Genomic DNA, 20,109 nt, shown 5'->3' with positions numbered 1-20,109 from the left:
TACTAGATATAAATGATAAAAGTCAGGGCTCAAGTGAAGATACCAGTAATTTTTGTATTCTACAGATGCTAAATACTGCCAGTTTCAGCAAAGGTTGTTTTGCCTGGGAGCTAGAAGTTAGATGACCAGAAATTATGTAATTCTGCAAGCTACCCCAGCAATAATATTTTGGATATTATTTTGAGAAGTCTCTCAGTGAGGCAGAGCATTTTGCATTCTGTCTTGGATCTGACAACGACAACAACAACAAGAACAATTTTAGTTTAGATTTTGTTTTTCTTTGTGTGAGCCGGTACTGCAGACTTATTTTAAATATTTCCTGTTGTATTTGAACTCTGATGCCACAGTGAATATATATTTAGTATTTTCTTGTTCTTTTATTATTTATTGTTACATATATTTAAACATTTCATTCTGGCTGATTTTTGTATAGATGTTTAAGTTTTGAGAGTACTTGCATGTTTACTTGGTGACACTATATGGGTCACTCCTAATAGCCTTGCTCTTGGTTAAACTACCATTTGCATTAGTATTGATATTAATATTGCACAGTAAGATTGGACACTCTTTGTTAAGGGCCCTAAAGTAGCTGATAAGGAGTGACTGGTGGCAGTGGTAACTACCTTATAGTCTGGGCAGAAGGAGGCATAGCTAGTAAACATGTGCCAGCCTTTCCCAGGTATGTGTGTGTAAATCAAACCTCTGAGTGTGTGTGTCTGCCTTGGGCAGGGACACAAAGCACTGGTTGGACAGAGAGAGTGCTGAAGGTCTTGGCTTTGTCACTCAGCTGAGATCTCAACTCTGTAGCTGTGTCAGTGGGGAGTCTTACTGGGGACTTGGAGGAAAAGGGAGAAACTAGCCCCGGACTGACTGTGGGTCTCTGTGTGCTCTTAAGGGAAATTGCACTTGATGCAGAGAGCTGCATCTGGAAATACTATGTGTGAACCTGTTATCCTCCCAGTGAACATCCCCCGCTGCTGCCAGTGGTGAGGATTGAGGCTCCTTTATTACTGGTTGGCAGTCATGGGCTGTCACACTAGGATCCAGTCTAACAGGGAATTTGATAACTTGGGCTATTAATTAGTTGTGTGAAACCATATATATGTTCATGCTAGATGTTGGGGAATGTGAGTGCAAGTCCAACCAATTGACATTCACATCATCTACTAGTATTTTTTTCTTGTGGAATTTGATATGGATATCCAGTGTAGGATGTCTTCCAGTATAGCTATACTGTTGCCAGGAGGGATCAGTAATACATATTTGTTTATAATTATTTGTTGTGAGGAAAGCAATAAGAAGCTCTGCTGAATTGAATTTTGGTACTGGCTTGCTGTAAGGGGAAATGTAGTAGATGTTGGGAAATATTAAATCAATACCACTACCTTTCCTCTTTGTATGATCATTAAGGATGATGATATAGCCAGAAGGCATAATGTTGGAGTCCTTTATGCTTGGTTTAAGCTAATTTCAGTTACAGTGAGAATGTCAGACTTAAATGTTGGGTAATCCAAATGGTCTACTAATTATCCCTTTTTAAACAGAAGCGTCTGTTCTATATTCTACTGAAAACTCTACCAGTACTGGTCTTTTACTTAGAATCCCCTTTGCCTATACTCTGATATTAGTCCTTGATAGGGGAAACAATCTCTAACCTGTAAATTAATTATTGGCCTCTTTCAATTCTGTTACTTTTCTGTTTATAATTATTTGGTCCCAAACCTTGGCTCCTTCGTCAGTTTTCTCCAGTAAATTCCAGCCCTCTCTTGCCTATTTCCCATAGCTGCATTCATCCCTATTGGCAGAATCTCCTTTTTCCACCCCCATGTTGGGTTAGTTCATGGTGCCTACATTGTTGGTCAAAAGGCAGCATCAAGTGCCACAGTACAGCACTGTGACTGGTCCTGTGCTTATATTGCTTCCTCAGTGTGTCATTAAATAGAGACCAGCACAAAGGAGCATGGACCGATGGAGTTATCAAATTATTGCATAGTTTAGATATGTAGATTTGTGAAAACAGATACATGAAGACCTGGGTTGAATCCCAGTAAAGTACACATCATCCCATATGGTACCCATGCATCATAAGAAGTAGACAGAAATGTATATTTCCATTGTAAAATGTAGTTTTGCTTGTCATTATAGTAGCTATGTCATGTTGGCACTTCTTCCACTCCCCATTACTTATGGAGAGATCAGTGCTCCTCATACTGCGGCAGGCACACCCCCCTGCACAGACTTTGGTTATGCAGTAAAGGAAGTAAGCCTCATCTGCATGCCTCATTCTATAATACTGTGCATCAGGCTTACTTCTGATTGTTTTTGAGTGCAAGATTACTGACATCAGCACCTGGCTGTTATGTGAAATACAATCAGGCAATGTCTTAGGGAACTCAGTAAGAGATGGTGTAATGAAGTAAGATTTGACAATATTTGGCTTGTTTTATTTAGTTATCTGAATGCTCATAAAGTAAAGGGTGGGTTATAACATACACCCCATCTGACTTGTATAATGTACTTGCACAGTAGTAGTTATCCCTTGGACCCTTGCCAGTCACATTTCTTCATGGCTTTATCTTTTTATGTTCTGACATATAAAGACATTCATCATCATCAACCCCCTTTTTCCCATTTTCTACCAGGGGTCTGGGTGTTAACTGTCACCATCTGACTTTTGATTCAGTGCCACTCTACTGCCTTCTTCAACACTCATGTTTGACTGTTACAGATCTTCTGTCACACAATCCCTGCAACTCTTAGCTGGATGCCCTAATTTCCCCCATGACTTCTTCCTGTCTGTCTCAAATATTCTTCCCCAGACTGTCTTCTTCCATTCTGCACATGTACCTGAACCACCATAATCTGTTCTCTTTGATGTTTTCTGCAATTGGAGCTACTTGGCTTCTGCTGTTATGTCCTCATTTCTTCATTTGTCCCACAGTGTGCATCCTACCGCCATCTCAGACACTTCAGTTCCATCACCAATAGCTTCCTTATCTGCTCTGCCTTTCCTGCCCAGGTTTCTGGTAGCACCACTGTTTTATACACCTTACTTTTCAGTGTCTTTGGCATTCTTCTGTCATACACTACACCTGACACTGTATGCCAGTTGGCTGCAGCCCCTCTGATTCTAGCTTTGACCTCTTCAATCAGACTTCCTTTCTCCACAACACCCCTTCCCCAGATACTTGAAGCTGTTAACCTTTTCCACTATCTTCCCGTCTATCTAATTCTCAGCTTCTTCTGAATTTCCCAATTTGCTGATATTGCCACTGTCTTAGCTGTACTTAGCTTCATCCCAAGTGCCTTCAGTTTTTCATTCCATTCCCCTATACTTTGCTGAAGCTCTTGCTCAAAGTCTGGCTTTAATGCCACATCACTTGCATACCGTAACTTTGTTGATCTGTCCTGTCCCATTTGACCTGTTTACTAATGTAATCCATCACCAGTATGAACAGTAGTAGACTCAGAGCTGAATTCTGATGCACACCCACTTCCACTGGGAAACTCTCTCTGAGACCAAACACTGTTTGTACTTGAGTCATTGGGCCTTGAACATAGCCTGCATTAATTCTATCAATGTTTCTGGGACTTCATACCACCTCAGGACTGCCTAAATCAGCTTTCTTTGGGACCTTGTCATATACTTTCTCCAAGTCTAGAAATGCCCAATTGGACTCCTCCTTCATCTCTAGCTTCTTCTCAACTATCTGTCTCACTGCAAACATCGGGTCAGTTGTGCTGCATCCTGATCTGAATATGAACTGCTCATCTTCCATCTTCCATTATACTGCTTTGTATATGTGTTTAGCAGTCAAGCTCTTAGAATGAGACCAGGAGTAACAGAAACTGACATATTTCTGTGTATGGAATTGGTCAAACTTGTCCTTAAGAACAATTTTTTGTTTTTTGAGGAGGTGTTCTTTCGTCAATAAACTGGAGTGGCCATGGGGGCCAGTTGTGCCCTGACTTTTGCAGATATCATTGTATCAGTGTGGGAACAAAATATGTACATACCTGTAGTTATACCAGGTATTGGACTCTCTACATCAGGTTCATTGATGATATTTGTATTTTTTGGGTGGGGAGTCTGAAATGTTTAGAGGAATTCATTCAGTACTTGAACCAAACCACTAGCTTTTTAAAGTTCACTTATCAAGTTACTCTGCAAAAGGTTAATTATTTGGATGTTTCTTTACACAAAGTGGAACAGGGTTTCAAGTCTACTATTTTTAGAAAACCTACTTTCTTCAACACATACATCAGTTTTACCAGTACACATCCATCCTTTCAGAAGAAAGGGATAGTAAAGGGACAATATGTACATGTTAGTCATATGACATCTGTTGATGCTGATTTTGAGAATGAATGCACATATGTTTTTGAAGCATGGTTATCCTAGCGAACTCATTTCAAATATTAGAATGGAAGTCACACAAGGCAGGAAAGACAAATACAATCCTATCTTGGGTACTGGAGGTGGTTTTCTTAACAAACGTGGTACTAGAATGCATACAGATTTGGGTTATAGTAGAGGATTTGTCACTAGTTTTAGTGCAAATGCATATCTGATCAAGAGCATAGTAGAAAAGGAATGGGGAGGATGTTTAGAATTCACAGACCTTCCGAATCTGAAGGACAAACCTGTTAATGTTGTATTTAGGAGGGGACAAAACATCAAACACTTATTTGAATTTGCCAATAACACTAATGTTATCTCACACAAAAGGAGGGGTGCATACAAATGTGGGGCTTGTACCCAGTGTGCTTACATTTCACACAAAAAACAGGTCCTGGTTACCTCCAGGTAGAAATTGTTGACAGCACACACCTACTCCAATTGCAACTCTCAGGGTTTTAGTTTACCTAGTTACCTGTGGTGCCTGCAAAGGCTTTTATGTTGGAAAAACTGAGAGGCAACTAAAACAAAGAATTTATAAACATATTAATGATGTTAGCAAAAGAAACAACAATAATGCCTTATTCAGGCACGCATTACTATGTTTGAATGCCAGTTTCTCCTTTTTTTTTGACCAAAACAGTTCCCAAGGACTTGAGAGGTGGACATTGGGAATCCAAGTTAGAATATAGAGAAACCTTTTGGCAGATTGTACTGGAGGCCAACAAACCTCCAGCTTTAAATGACAGTATTTCCCTGGTTCCCCCGTTAAAGCTCAGGTCTGCAAAACTTTGATTAAATACTTTTTTTGTCATGTCAAGTTTTATTTTATATATATATATATATATATATATATATATATATATATATATATATATATATATATATATATGGCTTTTTATACAGTTTTTTATTTTTACATGTGTTTTTAAAAATATTTACATTCATCAACTTTGTATGTTTCCTAATTATATGGATGTTCAAATGACATATAGAGATTACTATGATTTTGTTTCATCACTGAGATTATATGACATACTTCTAAACAGCTATTTTTTTTTCCATCTGCATACTTTTTAGTTTCTCAGTTCATTCTGATTTTCTTGGTGAATCACCAGTCTTAGTGTTATCAGTCATCATTCATCATGTGTTGAACAACAATAGACATTTCCTGAGCTGTTAAGTACTTGATAATGTTTAGACTGTATGTTTGTGTCTGTCCATCTGCTTGGCAGAGGTGTGATGATATATTTGTACTGAAATGTGTATAACATGCCTCCAGATACATATCCAGTTTTACACATGTATGCTGAACTGCACTGTCAAGAATAACTGATATATACATGTTCGTTGTACATATAGTCCACAGCTATAAAATGCTAACATACAGCCTTACTCAGAAAATGAGGCATGGACATGCACAGTGCATTAAGTCTATACACATTCCTGAACAACACAGACATCACTTGCACTGGAGACATGGTACCTGTAGCTGCATTATGACCAAATTAAGCAGTTAGATAAAGAGGTGGACATATCTAATTATGGGTTCATAGGTTCATACTAGGCTATCTGCCCTGGGGCAATTATAAACCTAGCCTGATTCTGTATGGCTTACGCCACCCCTTGATTTGAGTATACTGTGCCCTTTTTAAGGTTTAGTTTACTGTGCCTCTGTCTAATAGTGACACGGGAGTAATCCCTGGGACAAACCTACGATCCCCCATCCACCTATCGAGATTCTTCTTGAAGAGATTCAGTGAGGTGCTCTGCCTCACATGAACTGGAATTCTATTCCAGAGCAAAGGGAGCCTCTGGGTTATGAACCTGTCCCTCCAGCAAGTTCTATTTATTTCTGTGCTGAGGTTCAAGTCCCTCGAGTGTGTGGCTCTAAGGGATTTAGATTAACTGAGGTGGAGCATGTCCATTAATTCTGGATTTGACATAGCTTTGTATGTCAGGCATAGATCGCCTCGAAGTAGGCGGTATGCAACTGAGTAGAGCTGGAGTTTTTTTAACTGAGCAGCATATGGCATCTGTTTGAGACCCTTGATCCTCTTGGTGAGATACTTTTGGGGTCTTTCTAATTGCTGCAGGTGTCAGGTAAGGTACATCCCAAAAGGGGCATTGTATTCTATGATAGGCCTGATGAAGGATGAATAAAGGGGCACGATTACCTCTCTTGATCTAGATGTGAAACCCTTCGTGATGAGGTGGGCTATGTAGAACGTCTTTCTAACCACTTTGGCAATGTGGTTTTCAAAGGAGAGATTGCTATCAACTTGGGTCCCCAGGTCCTTAATAACTTTCTCTGTACTTAATGGGTTTCCGTCTATGTGGTAATTTGTGGGCACATTGTTTTTGCCAAAGGGTATGACTATACATTTTTTGGCATTTAGCTTTAAACCATGGCGCTGGCACCACTTATCTGTCTCTGTGAGACCTTTTTGAAGGATGTTTGTGTCAGCTGGAGAGTCGATTATGGCGCCCAGTTTGCAGTCGTCTGCGAACTTGGTGAGCCATAGTCCTCCCACATTTGCCTGTACCTTGGAAAAGTATATACCGAACAAGAGTGGTCCCAGGACAGAACCCTGTGGGATGCCACTTGTGACTGGTTTCGAGTCTGACATGGCTGCAGCAACTCTCACTCTGTGGGTTCTATCTTTGAGCTAGTTTGCGACCCATCTTGTGACATAGGGGTTTATATTTAAGCTGGATAGCTTATCTATGATGCCCGAGTGGGGTATTGTGTCAAATGCCTTTGCAAGGTCCAGATAGGCTGTGTGGACTACCTTCCCTTCATCTATGGCTTTGGTGACTGTTTCGAAGAAGTCAACCAGGTTCAAAAGGCAGGATCTGCCCTTGACAAAGCTGAACTGGGTAGGATCTAGTGTCTGTAGGTCCCCAATGTCTTTGTTTATGAGCTCCATGATGATCCTCTCCATAGCCTTGCAGACTAAGCTAGTCAGGCTTATGGGGCGATAGTTTCCAGGGTCTGTAGAGGCTCCACCTTAGTGGAGTGGGACCACTGTTGCTGTACGCCATTCTGTGGGCACATATCCTGTAGTGAGGCTGAGATTGTATAGCTGTTTTATTTGAGGGATTAGTTCCTCTTGGAGTTCATGTAGGACGCTACCTGGTTCGCCATCTGGTCCCATGGAAGCAGTGTTTTTTGCTTTGGAGAGGGCAGCCTTCACCTGAGCATCAGAGATGTTTGGGAGGCAGCCCTCTGCCGGGATAGATACTTGCTCTTTTGGGGGGGAGGGGGTGGAGAAGTTTGCACTGAACCTATCTGCCAGGATATTGGCGATGTCTGTGGGTTCAGTGTATTTTTTGTCGATTAGAATCAACTCAGAACAAGTCTGGGAGTTGCATCCCAGGTTCCTAACATAACTGAAAAAAGCCTTATGATTGCCTTTGGTGTCCTGTGCAATTTTTCTCTTGAAGCTGGCCTTGGAGGATTTTATGAGGGATCGTAATTTTTTGCTAGTACTGATCAGAGATGCCTTCCCTATTAGGGATTTTGCTCGATCATATAGTAGCTTCCTCCTTCTGTTGTACAGTTTATTTATGGCAGGGGTCCACCAGACTGGATGCCTGCCTTTGGATGATTGGGTCTTGGTTTTGTTTGGGATAGCATGATCCATGCATTCCTGGAGATGTCCGTAGAATGTGTTTATATAGGATTCTGCAGTTTGGGCCGTAGTTTCCACTGGCCCAAATATATATCTAGTCATGTCACCCAGGACATGCTTCTTTGGTGGAGAGCACTCTAGCCAGCTGCGGAGTACATTTTTGATCCAGCGTTGCCCAAAAAGTACCCATGACATTAATTGCTCTGAATGGCACACCATGTCACAGGAGGTGGTCTGATGTCAGCAGGTAACATCATGACTACTTAACCAGAAAATATTATTGAGTATAAAGGTTCCCGTTATAATCCCACATTATTTGTCTGTATACTTCAGTTGAAATATGGCATGCAACAAAGCCTGCATATGAAATCGGTCACAAAACATAACAGGTGACTGTTTATGTTGTTTCTTGTAATAGGCACGAAATAAAAGTACTCTTTTATGTTAAAAAACAAGGCAAATAAATGCATATGTGCACGAAGGTAAAAAGTGAAAAAATGATAGTTCTACAGAAAATAAATTTATACTACATTGTTAAATATTTTGAATAAGGTGTGTATTGTGCCAGTTTTTAGCATGTACATTATGACACCCAAGTATTGCATACTTAATACAGACCATCTTTAATAAAGATATTTTGTGCCTAAACTATATGCATACATTTGATATTACTGTGCCTGTAAAGCAGCATCAAGCCAAGCAGATGATTTAGCTGTGACACCGCACTGTATGGATGTGAAAAGAGGGGGTCCAGTTGGTGGATATCAGTGGTCACATCCACCATCCATGTGTCTCATCTGAGTGTAGTGGTCATAGACCTTCACTGCTACATCCACATGTTCTACAGCATGCATCTAAGTGTGGCTTTTACTGTATGATGTGTGCTATACCTTTAATATGGAACATTGCTATGTGGTATGTTTATGCTGCCCTTTCTCTCACATTGATAAATTATAATTTGTGCAGTCCAATTGTTTGATCTGACCTATATACAATCTGGAAAAGGAAGGTACAATGAATAACATATGAAGAAATACAGCAGCGTCCAGTGAAACTGTGTTCCATGGGTTCATCCTTACAAAGGTCTGAAGAGGTAGTGGGACTTATGACTGGAAAGGCCGAGAGGGGATCCTGAATCATGATGGATTCAGACAGATTAATGCTAAGCTTCCTTTTAGATCCCAATCAGTGTCAGCTGGGTAATAGCATTGTGTACGTAGAAGTCAGGTAGGTTTTGTTGATGGTCCCTGTTCTGCAACTACATAGTAATGTTTAAGCTGTAATGCCATTGTGCCGTGTATCTCCTTACAGGAACTAGTATAGATAGTTTAATACAAATATGTGATTTTACTTGAGTTTCTATGCAAATGAAATAGTCTATTACATTGTAGTAATCCTTACTGTTCTTCAGCTATTGTCGGTCATTGTTATGATATTGATAATTTGTGCATATATAGCTGGTGAAAAGTGTGTGAATGGGTGTGTGTGTGTGTGTGTGTGTGTGTCTATATCTTGTGTGGCTGCTTGACACTGTGGTTATAGTTTGTTCATAGTTTTGGTCATAGATAAGTACTAGGCATTCTGCCCTTGTGGGACATTTTAAGCCTAACTAATGTGCCTCCAAGTTGAGAATCAAACACTGTGACTTGTGTCTCTGAAGTAAACACCTTAACCATTATGGCATCCCCCAACTGCTCTGAATAACATGCAACCAAATGAGGTCCCTTTCAGGCACTGCCATAGTTGACCACTGCCCTGAAGCCTATGGCTTTACTTTTTATTTATTGTTTGGAAAATTTGCAAGCCATCTCAAGCAGTGTGTACAATGTCATGCATGCTGTTCTTGTTTTTGAATGGGAACTGCAAGTCTCACATACCCTCCCTAGTGCCATTGAAAGTGCTGTTTGCAGACACATCTCCATATTAGCTAAAGTATCCATTCTTACCTGCATGCATGTTGCAGATGTGTTCATGGCAGTGGCTAAGTACTACTCTTCATATTATAATATTTAAATTTATCTGTAGGCCATGTACTTAGCTCGTATTTTCTACTGCACTGCCTAACAGAGTTTCAGAAGTTGCAACTTTATGCTTTCTGATAATTTTTATTTTATCTATCAGTTATATTCAGGTGCTCTGGTATACAAATGCCCTTTGTAAGGTATGTAGCGTTGATATATTGCCCAGGATAGACCTTAGCCTAGTTAATGGCCATTACAGCAGTGCATACTGGAGAACGATGTTCCAGCTTGTTTTTCACTAGTACCTACATCTAACCAGCTGGAGTTCAAGTCTACTAGCCTTCTGCTACATGCAGCACTCCTGTGCACCATACTCCAGGTTCAGTAATTATTTATGTTGGTGTAGCTGAGGTAGCAGCACTCCTGTACACCATAGTCCAGGCTTGGTAATTTATGTTGGTGTAGCCTAGGTAGCAGCACTCTTGTACACCATACTCCAGGTTCGGTAATTATTTACGTTGGTGTAGCCTAGGTAGCAGCACTCCTGTACACCATACGCCAGGTTCGGTAATTATTTATGTTGGTGTAGCCCAGGTCGCAGCACTCCTATACATCATTCTCCAGGTTCGGTAATTATTTACGTTGGTATAGCCTAGGTAGCAGCACTCTTGTACACCATACTCCAGCTTTGGTAATTATTTAGGTTGGTGTAGCCCAGGTCTATATGTATAATGTGTTTCTGTTGTGATTCAGACACAGGTTTTCCCACCAACAATGTAGAATTTTGAGAGCCCAAACACTTGGAGAAATATTTTTTTTCTGAAGAAAGAAATTTTTGAATATTTGATTTGCATAATAATTAGCATAAATAAATGACAGGATAGGCTTATACTGCACCTCCTTAAAAGTCATTACACAGTTGTTTGAACCTATTAACAGCTTAATGAAGTCATAAATATAAACATTGCAAAATTACCTTTAAACCTTCTTTCCCTTTTCATGTTCATATTCAGTTCCTTCAAGAGTGTAAATAAAACATCATATATGAGGATGAAAATATTCATTAAGCATTATGAATATCAACATCACTAAATAGTTTCAGTGTGAAATACATGTCTGATATATTAAAAACTATGTATGTACATTTCTGTATACATGTTTTGGCCAAATCACAAACTATTGTCAAATTCATAACTCGCTTTAAGCTGAAAAAAAATCTCTTTTTCTGTGACTATACATGATTACTCAGTACTTCAACATGCATCAGAGAGGAAACAATATAAATAAAACCGAAAAAAATGAGATTAACCCAAGTTGTGGTCCATATCATAATCTGTCCATCTCGGTAACTTATGCAGTTAGATAATAAAGGATACAAAAAGGTATAGCTGGAAATACTTTTATGGAAAATTTGGTATGTTGTCATAAAATAACGTTTCTTTTTATAATGCAATTTGCACTCCAGTATTTGATAAAAATACTGGTGACATTTATATACTATTTATACCACTTAAGGACACTGGATCCCAAACTTAAAATGGAAACTTGCCACATCTGTTTAACTTGCACACAGGCAGTGACCATGCTGATAGATAACACTCTTACTGAAACTAAAGTCACATAAGAATGAATGTGATAGAAACTACAAGTGTGAATAATAGATAAGGCAGCAGACTACAAATAAGAAATTTTATTTCTCATAGGTGTAACAATTGTACAAAAACCACTTTAGATACGTTACAAGCTAAAGAAATCGAGTAAGGCAAAGTACTCCATAACACTCGTTGTGCAGCAAAATCTTTCATGCTAAAATAAGGTTTACATTTTAACTCATTCAGTATTTTATGCTATGAGAAGTAAAATAAAAATACACAACAGCTGAAAGATATACGTACTTTAATTACAGGTCAAAGCATACATATTGGGGCACTGTGGAATCACTTTGTGAGACTATTGTGCACTTCAGTGGGGAAGTTCTCCTTTCCCCACTGCTGTGTAACTATAGAGTTAGGATGCAGTAATGGAGATCTGGGGGGGGGGGGGGCTTACTGCTGAAAAAACAATTTCTATTTTTGTAGGTTCGATTTGGGGGTAGTATGCTCTTCATCAGTTGTGACCTAGCTATTTTTTTTCCAAGTGACTGTGAGCCATAGGAGAAGCATCATCTAAAACAGTTTAGTAGATCATCTGTATCTACTTCACGATGTCGAAAGCCCACAATATCAAAGCTGATATTGTCGGCACCACAACATCAAATGTGCAGAACTTCGTGCAGGTAAACGGAAATCTCCGTAGGGGGAGATTTCTGTTTACCTCAATGTAGTGCGGTCTCGGAGTTGGAATATTTAAGTAGGGGGGTGTGGGGGGTGCAGGGGGGCTTGCCCTCCTGCCTACGCTAGTTGTTTTTTATTTTTGTTTTTTAAGCGTTATTCGATGTTTTACTACATTGATCACTAGAGGTCGACCTTTAGTGATTCGATGTAGTAAGATTTCGATAACGGGACGCGATCATCTGGAAGTTTAGTAGGTGCACTTCCAAACTGCCCTGAGTACGCAACATACTATAGGTTGACAGGAAGAAAAACACTGTATCTTAAACAAACATTTAACCACAGGAACCTGTTTCATGTGGGAAGTGGGGGTTCTACTTCTCTTGTCTCTAAAAGCTCACTGAAAATTAATCTAATCATATACTGCACCTGAAAACGCTGCACAGCTACCTATATTAGTGAGTTTTCATTGCCATCTATTTTTTGCTAATATTTTATGTGATCTGAAAAGTTGTTTTGTGTGTAATTGTTTAGCATAGCTGTGTAAATAGTATAATGTCAGTCTTTATAAGATGTCCTAGGAATTCATGTAAACCAAATAAATGTTCCTGAAATAACTTGCGTTTATACACAGAATATTTATTTTTCTGCCCTCTATATATGAGTTTTTTACTCCTTGTAAAAGAGCAACTGTCTTAGCAAGACTTATTTTTTACCAAATATACTGAACTTATAAAACACATAAATAAATAAGCCTGTTTCTTCTAAATCATGTCAAATAAAATTTCATATGTATTTCTTCAACAGAACATAATAGTTATCTCAGCTAATCTGTTGAGAAGGTAAAGATTTTGAGTTCTGATCACTTTTCAATAAGGTATACGAATAGCTTCAACTTTGTCAAAGTCTTCTAGTGGGAGTAAAGCATTTTATCAAGAACAATATTACTGAAATTCATTTCCCTGAGACTATTTGATCAATTTTCAGACATTAGCCCATTTGTTTATCTGTAATCTGTTTTCCCACTAATATATCTAAGAATAGTCCTAAAAGTAGTGACTCACAACAAAACCATATAGGAAACCACTCCTGTAGTGACAGACAACACTCAGCTCTGATTTGTTGCTTCCTGGTTTTTGTTGCATATGGTTTGACATGTATTGCTTTTAATTTAATTATTACCTTATGATGAATAGTGTCAAAACTTTAAGCAAGGTCGGGAAAAGAAGTATGCAATGTCAGTCCTACATCAAATGCTGGTGTCACTGATTTCAAATCCTTCCATCTATCCTCACCCCTTTTCCCATTTTGCACATGGGGTCAGGGTGTCTTGAAGTAACTTCAATTATGTCCTGTGGATGGGCGATCATTTCATTGTTTATTGATAAGATATTGCATTCACGATTTTACTTCTAGTTTTCTGATGAAACTACAGAACATTTCATTATTGCTTTCAGACTCTGAGGCCAACATAAGTTTATAGTAAGATGTGGAAAAGTTAGATGATTTGATAAGAAAGTACATTTTGCTCTGTGCTGTATTTAATATAGACTTGCTTTTATGACTATAATGACTTTTGAAAGCTAAACAGTATTATTCTGTTGTATATTTTATTTTGAGATTCTACCAAATGTTTTTTGTATATTTTTATTCATGACTGCATGAGTTAATTGTAATAAGAATCCATTGATAATATTCTGACCAAACGTATTTCATTCGTTAAGGATGGCATCCCTGTCTGCTTTCATAAATATGCCATGTACTGCATCAGAGTTTCCACTGATAGAGTTGAGGAGGATGATTTATTTAATGGAGATTGATTTTACACTTACTTAAGATGATTGTTTTATGACTTTTGTTAATTGCAGATAGTATAATTGTGGGTGGGGAATATAAAGATCATATGTTATCAGCTTGATATCCAAGTACTGTCATTCCAGTTAGAATTTGCTCTGTTTTTCCAGATAGTCTTGAATGAGGTAATCAATTAATATGAGGGCAAAATTATTTCATTTATTTCTGTTTTGTTGACTGTGTTTGGTCCCATTAAACATATGACCTATTTTACTGGGCGATTTGAAGTGGTATGCATACTGTCTAGAGGAAATTTGACCAGGATACTTTGGAAAATTCCCTACTGTTTTTGCTAAGTACCAAGGCATCTTCTACATTAATCTGATCTACCACTGACTTAGGTACATGGGTTTAACATCTCATCCAAAGGATAGCACACTCAGGAGTGCAGTCCCCCTCCCGCATGTTGACTGTAGTGTTTTGGAAAATAAATTCAAACATCTGTTGTGGAAATTGAATTAACATTCTTCTCATTTCCAGCATGAACATTGACTTAGGTGAGTATGGTATCTGTTAAGATACTGTCACCTTCCTGCATTGTATTCTGCTACTGTGATAGCCCCTCTACCCACCAAAGATTTCAGTCATAGTTTCCTAATAGCACAGTGTATCTACTAGGTTAAAAATGTTTCCAAAATGTTTCCCTACCTTCTTGCACTCTCTCCAGTAGTGGTCAGCACTTCGCTGGTCTTGTCCAGCATAGTCTGCGCAAAGTTTTATGTTATCCTCTTGAAGTTTTGAATGATTTGCCAAAATCGCTTTGAGGCGGTCTGACAGCTTTTACCCATGGTTTCTAAGCTCTTGGCATAGCTTGCCTTTCACTGTGGAAACTTCATTAGCTTTCTTGGCCTGCCATTACCTCTCAGCTGAATGAGGATAACCCTCTGTGTCAATCTTCTAGAAAGCCACCTCCTTCAGCTGGACCCTCTTCCATTGCTACCAATGTTAACCAGCCTAGTGGTAGTTATATATCCTTATAATAAGAGGTAGACTGTAAAATACACCACTGATTTCAATTTGCAGCAGTTAAGTAGATATATACCTTTTCTGAAATGCATACAATAATTTTATTTGTGTATAACTATAGACTAGTGAAGTATTATTAAACTTAAAAGCAACAAAAAAAAGTGTTTGGACCGAAATGCATTTCATCTGTAACTAAAAGACAGGTAGTGTTCAGGAACATTTGTAATATTTCATAATGAACACGATGAGATGAAAAGGTTATAGATCTCCAAGCTTTGAAGAGGTATATTATTCTAGCCTCAGAGATGGAATAATAATTAAGAGGGTGTGGTGCATGAAATTTTCTTCACTGAAAAAAAAAAGTTTTAGTGTCCCAAAAAGGCTGATGTTTTTATATAATATGTGGTTTTATTTATAATAGCTCTAATTTTAACCTCATTACCTTTATTTTGTTGTTGCAATTGAGTAGGTATTCGGAATATTAACAGACAAGATAAAGCATTTGATAATCGTTGCTTGGAAAAGTTCTTTGCAAAAATCAAAATGTTAGTCATAGTTTTGAAGATAGATTTATTTAGAAAAGACAGTGGACACAATTCCATTCTATGTATCTTTATTCAGAGCAAGCATTCAACTACTATCTGAGCTATATATGAAAAACTGGGTGGATACAAAATTTCAACATATGGGAAACTGATAATATTAAAATTAGGATGAGATCTATGTTTTACCAAGATACACGATAATCATGGTCATTTATTATTTATTTAGTGACATTTGTTTACCGGGAAATTCCAGTTGGACACAGGTGCCCTTTTTCAGAGGAGGTCTGGGGAGAAAAGCTCCAGGGAATCATATTTAATGCACTCAATATTTACAATAACAAATTTTATAAAGTAGTTTTAGTGAATACATTGCATAATAGTCAGTATAACATAATTAGTTTATATTGTTATTCACAAATATTAAATTTATAAGCCTTGTATTGAGATAGAATAATGGTGTATAAGATAGGTAGGAGTGATTTAAGAAAAACAGAGTGAGGTATTAGAAGGGATAAGCAAGTCTGAATGTTAACAGAGAAGTAGTGATTGAATAGTAATTTGGTTGTGTTAATTCTAGGTAGGTATAGTAACTTAAAAAGTACAATAAAGTGAGATGTTAGAAGGGAATAAGCAGATTAAGTGATTTAGTGCTTTAAAGGGCGGTGTAAGAAATGTGATGAAGGGTGTTAGAGAGCTATGTCCAGATGAGGAGCAAGGACAAAGCCAGGAGACAGAGAAGTCGTCTTTTAGTAATAGTTTGAAAAGATGAAGGTGTGATAGAACTGATTGATAAAGGAATTTTATTCCAAGCTGTAGCTGCACTATTGGAATAGAGACTGACCCCAGCAGCCCTTTGTGATTTGTAGATGGGAGCAGTTGTTTATTATTTGGCTGAAGGGGATGATTTGAAAAATAGTATTGGAGTAGGGGTTTAATTGTTGAAATTGCTGAACAAGCAGATGGGGAATGGATGATTTTATAGGTTAATGTGAGATGAATTTAAGATGGGCGGTAAGGAAGCTCGAGCCAATTAAGTATTTTAGTGCTAAACTGTGGTGGGTCCAGTTAGGTTTGTTGCAAGTGAATCAGCAACTTTGTTATAGCACTGTTAAAGTTTAGAAATGAGTGAGGCTTGTAGGTTGGTCATAATAGGGCCTCCATATAGGAGAGAGGGTAAGAGGTAAATGGTAACTAGAGTTACCATGGCAGAGACTGTAAGGAGTTTCTTTACTCTGTGTAAGGTGCCTAGTTTTTGATGGGTTTTCTGATGCTGTTGTGGATATGTAAATTGAATTTAAGACTGCCATCGATTGCCATGCCAAGTAGTTTTCTATGTGGGGTAACTGCAATCATGGTATTATTTAAGGAAGGAATTTTAAAGTTGTTTTTTTTTTATGGAAATGGGAGCTTTGGAAAAAATGAGAAGTAATTTAATTATTTTGGGATTTAGTAGTAGGTGATTATCTTGTAGCCAACTTTCAACAGAGTTAAAGGATTCTTGTGTAATTCTCTGAAGATGTATTAAGTTTTCAGAAATGCATATTAGGGTAGAAGTATGAGGGAAGCTTGCTTAGAGGATTTATGTAAATTTCTAGTGAATATATTAAAGAGTAAAGAGCAGAGAATGGCGCGCTGTGGCACACCAGTATTGACAGGATGGAAGGGAGAAAAAGTGGACAGCCATTTAACAGACTAGTATCTATCGGTCAAGTAGTTGTTAAACCATATTACTGTGTTTTGTGATACCTGAGGGAAGACAGTTGGCAGAGGAGTTCTTGGTGAGATACTAGATGAAAAAGTTTAGAGAGATCAAGAAATACAGAGGAAACAAGTTTGCCTTCGGCTCTGGCTTTGTTAATACTATCTGTGAAAGTTAAGAAGGCTGTGGTACTGCTATGGGCGGGTCTAAAACCATGCTGTGTGGGGGGTCATGAGCTTTTCCTGAAGAATATGTTGAAGAAATTGCTTATGAATGCACTTCTTCAGAATTTTGGGATAATATGGCGATAAGTTGGAAATTGCTTAGATCAGATGAGGTTCCTCTTTTATAAAGGGGATTGTTGACAAATTTGTTTTCCATAGAGAAGGAATGTGTGATTTCTTAATAGATCTGTTAATTAGAAGAGACACAGGATAGGCTATGGAACTGACACCCATCTTGAGGCCTTCTGCTAACAGATTATCTACTGAAGGAAATTAAGGGTTTTTATTTAAGAAGTAGCGATTTGATGTAGGAGGATGGGTTAGGTTTGGGGTGAAATAGGGGGTGTTTGCTGTCTGAGGAGAAGGCATGTCAGGATTGCTGGAAGGAAAATCTTTAGTAAAGACTTTAATGCTTTTGATAAAATGTGTGTTAAATTGAGCAACTATTTCAGACGGAGGATTATTTGGGGCAGGATTATGAGCAGCGGATTTTCCAGGATGGAGTATGTTAATAGAAGGCCAGTATTTTTTAGGGGTGGAAGACTGACTTTAGTAAGGGGTTACTCAAGTAGATTTTCTTGTCTGTGATTATCCATCTTTTAGTATGCTTTATGTAGTTCTTTAAAGTATTGTGGGTTTTGAGGAGTTCTGTATTTTAGCCATTCTTCCCAAACCCTCTCTCTTTCATACATTAGGTGCCTTCTTTGAGTGAATAATCAATGAGTATAGTTATTCTTTATTCTTTTTGTTCTGGTTGGAGTCAGACTATGGAGGGTTTTCAGATAAAGTGAGTAAAAGTTATGAACAGTTTCACTGAGTGGAATATTCTTCTAGAAAGGCCAGTTAATTAAGCTTAGAATTCTGTTAAATGTCTCCGGGTTAAAATTAGTGAGATTATGGGACGTTCTAAGTAAGTGTTGTTTTGACATATGGGTACTGAGTATGTTTGCATATACAGGGAGGTGATCATTGAGGTTAATCAGAGAAGTTGTCACTGTAGACATACTTAGTGGAACTGGACACCAATTTCCAGTTGAAAACTGAGCTACTGTTTTTGGGATAGTTATAATGTGTGGGGGAGGAAATGAGTTGAACCAATCCAAATAGGTTTAGGTTAGTTGATGGATATTTTGTGAAGATAATCTGCCAATCAAAATTAAGGTCACCTAGGAATATCTTTTTATTGGAAACTGAATGTGAGATCAAGTTTAGGATGTTTTTACAAGGTTGTAGCATTATTACCTGGGGGAATATAGAGTACTATAATACATACTTGCTTGTGGTTATTTAGCTTAAGATGGGAGATGAGGAGTCCAGTGTTATAGAATTTGGGAGTAGGTTTATTGTAAGGTAGGATTTCAAGATAGTCAGAATATAGTAAAGCAACTCCACCACCTTTTTTTGAATTCTATCAGCCATGATGATATAATAACCAAGGAGTAATATTTCAAAGTCAAGTATATGGGGTTTTAGCCATGTTTCGGTTATATCAAGAATATCTGGTATATTGTGGGAGATCCAAGCATGGGGTATAAAATTTTATTATAGATGATATGAGTATTTAAGGAAATTAATTTAAGCTGTTTGGGTGAGTTTGAGATAAATGGGTTAGATTTTGATAGTTTTGGTAATGGTGGTGTGGTCCCTGTTTTGGAAGAAAATGGGTAGGCTGAATGGGGGTAGCATTTGGCTTGGGATGAGTTTTGAAGACTACTGGGAAGTTAGGATGAGAGGAAGGGCCGGAGCTGAGATGACTATTCCCAGTGGTAAGAGAGAGAGAAAAATTGATGTGTTTGTAAGCTTGTTTTGGTTTAACTGTAGCAGTTAGTTTATTTTTGGTGTTGCAGGTGTGAGAGTTTAATAATTTCAACCTGAAATAAAGATTGGGTGAGTCTTTGTGTATACTAGTGGTAAAGTGGGGGATCTGAATGGTTAAAGATGGAGCATATAGTGGGAGAAATGTGTATAAGATTGAGTGACGTATGGTAAGTTGTAAGGGGATAAAACAGGAAGAGTAAAGGTACAGTAATATTTAAGAGAAGCATGCTATTTAGATTTGTAGAGAGATTTGTCAGACAAAGGGGAAGTAGCGGAAGTAAAACAATGGGGTATGAACATAGGAGGGGTAGGAGAACACTAGGGTATGAATATAGGTGAGGTAGGAGTAGATAGCTGAGGCAGGTGGATAGTGTAAGTCGTGATCACCATGGTTAGTAAATATAAGAGAGGAAAGAAATTTAAAGTGCTTTAAAGTGATTTATCTTATAGGTTCATAGGTGTGGATTAGGCTAACTACCACTAAGGCCTGTTTAAGCCTAGCCATGCATACCAAATCTCTGAGAGTTCTGATACCCTTGATAAGTGTAAACAGGGTCTTGGGAGATGAACCATTTACAGGTTGCCTATGTCCATTAGAGACATAAGTGCCGAACCAGGGATGAATTTCAAATGCTGCTTCACTTGGATGGGGAGCTTGTTCCAGAGAAGGAGTAGTCCCTGGGATACATACCTGTCTCTCCAGCAAGTCCTATTTATATTGTAGGCAAGATTTAAGTC

The sequence above is a fragment of the Protopterus annectens genome, chromosome 13.part0 (genome assembly GCF_019279795.1).
Source record: "Protopterus annectens isolate FY-2018-M chromosome 13.part0, PAN1.0, whole genome shotgun sequence".
Taxonomy (NCBI): domain Eukaryota; kingdom Metazoa; phylum Chordata; order Ceratodontiformes; family Protopteridae; genus Protopterus; species Protopterus annectens.
This window is presented reverse-complemented; position numbering follows the sequence as displayed.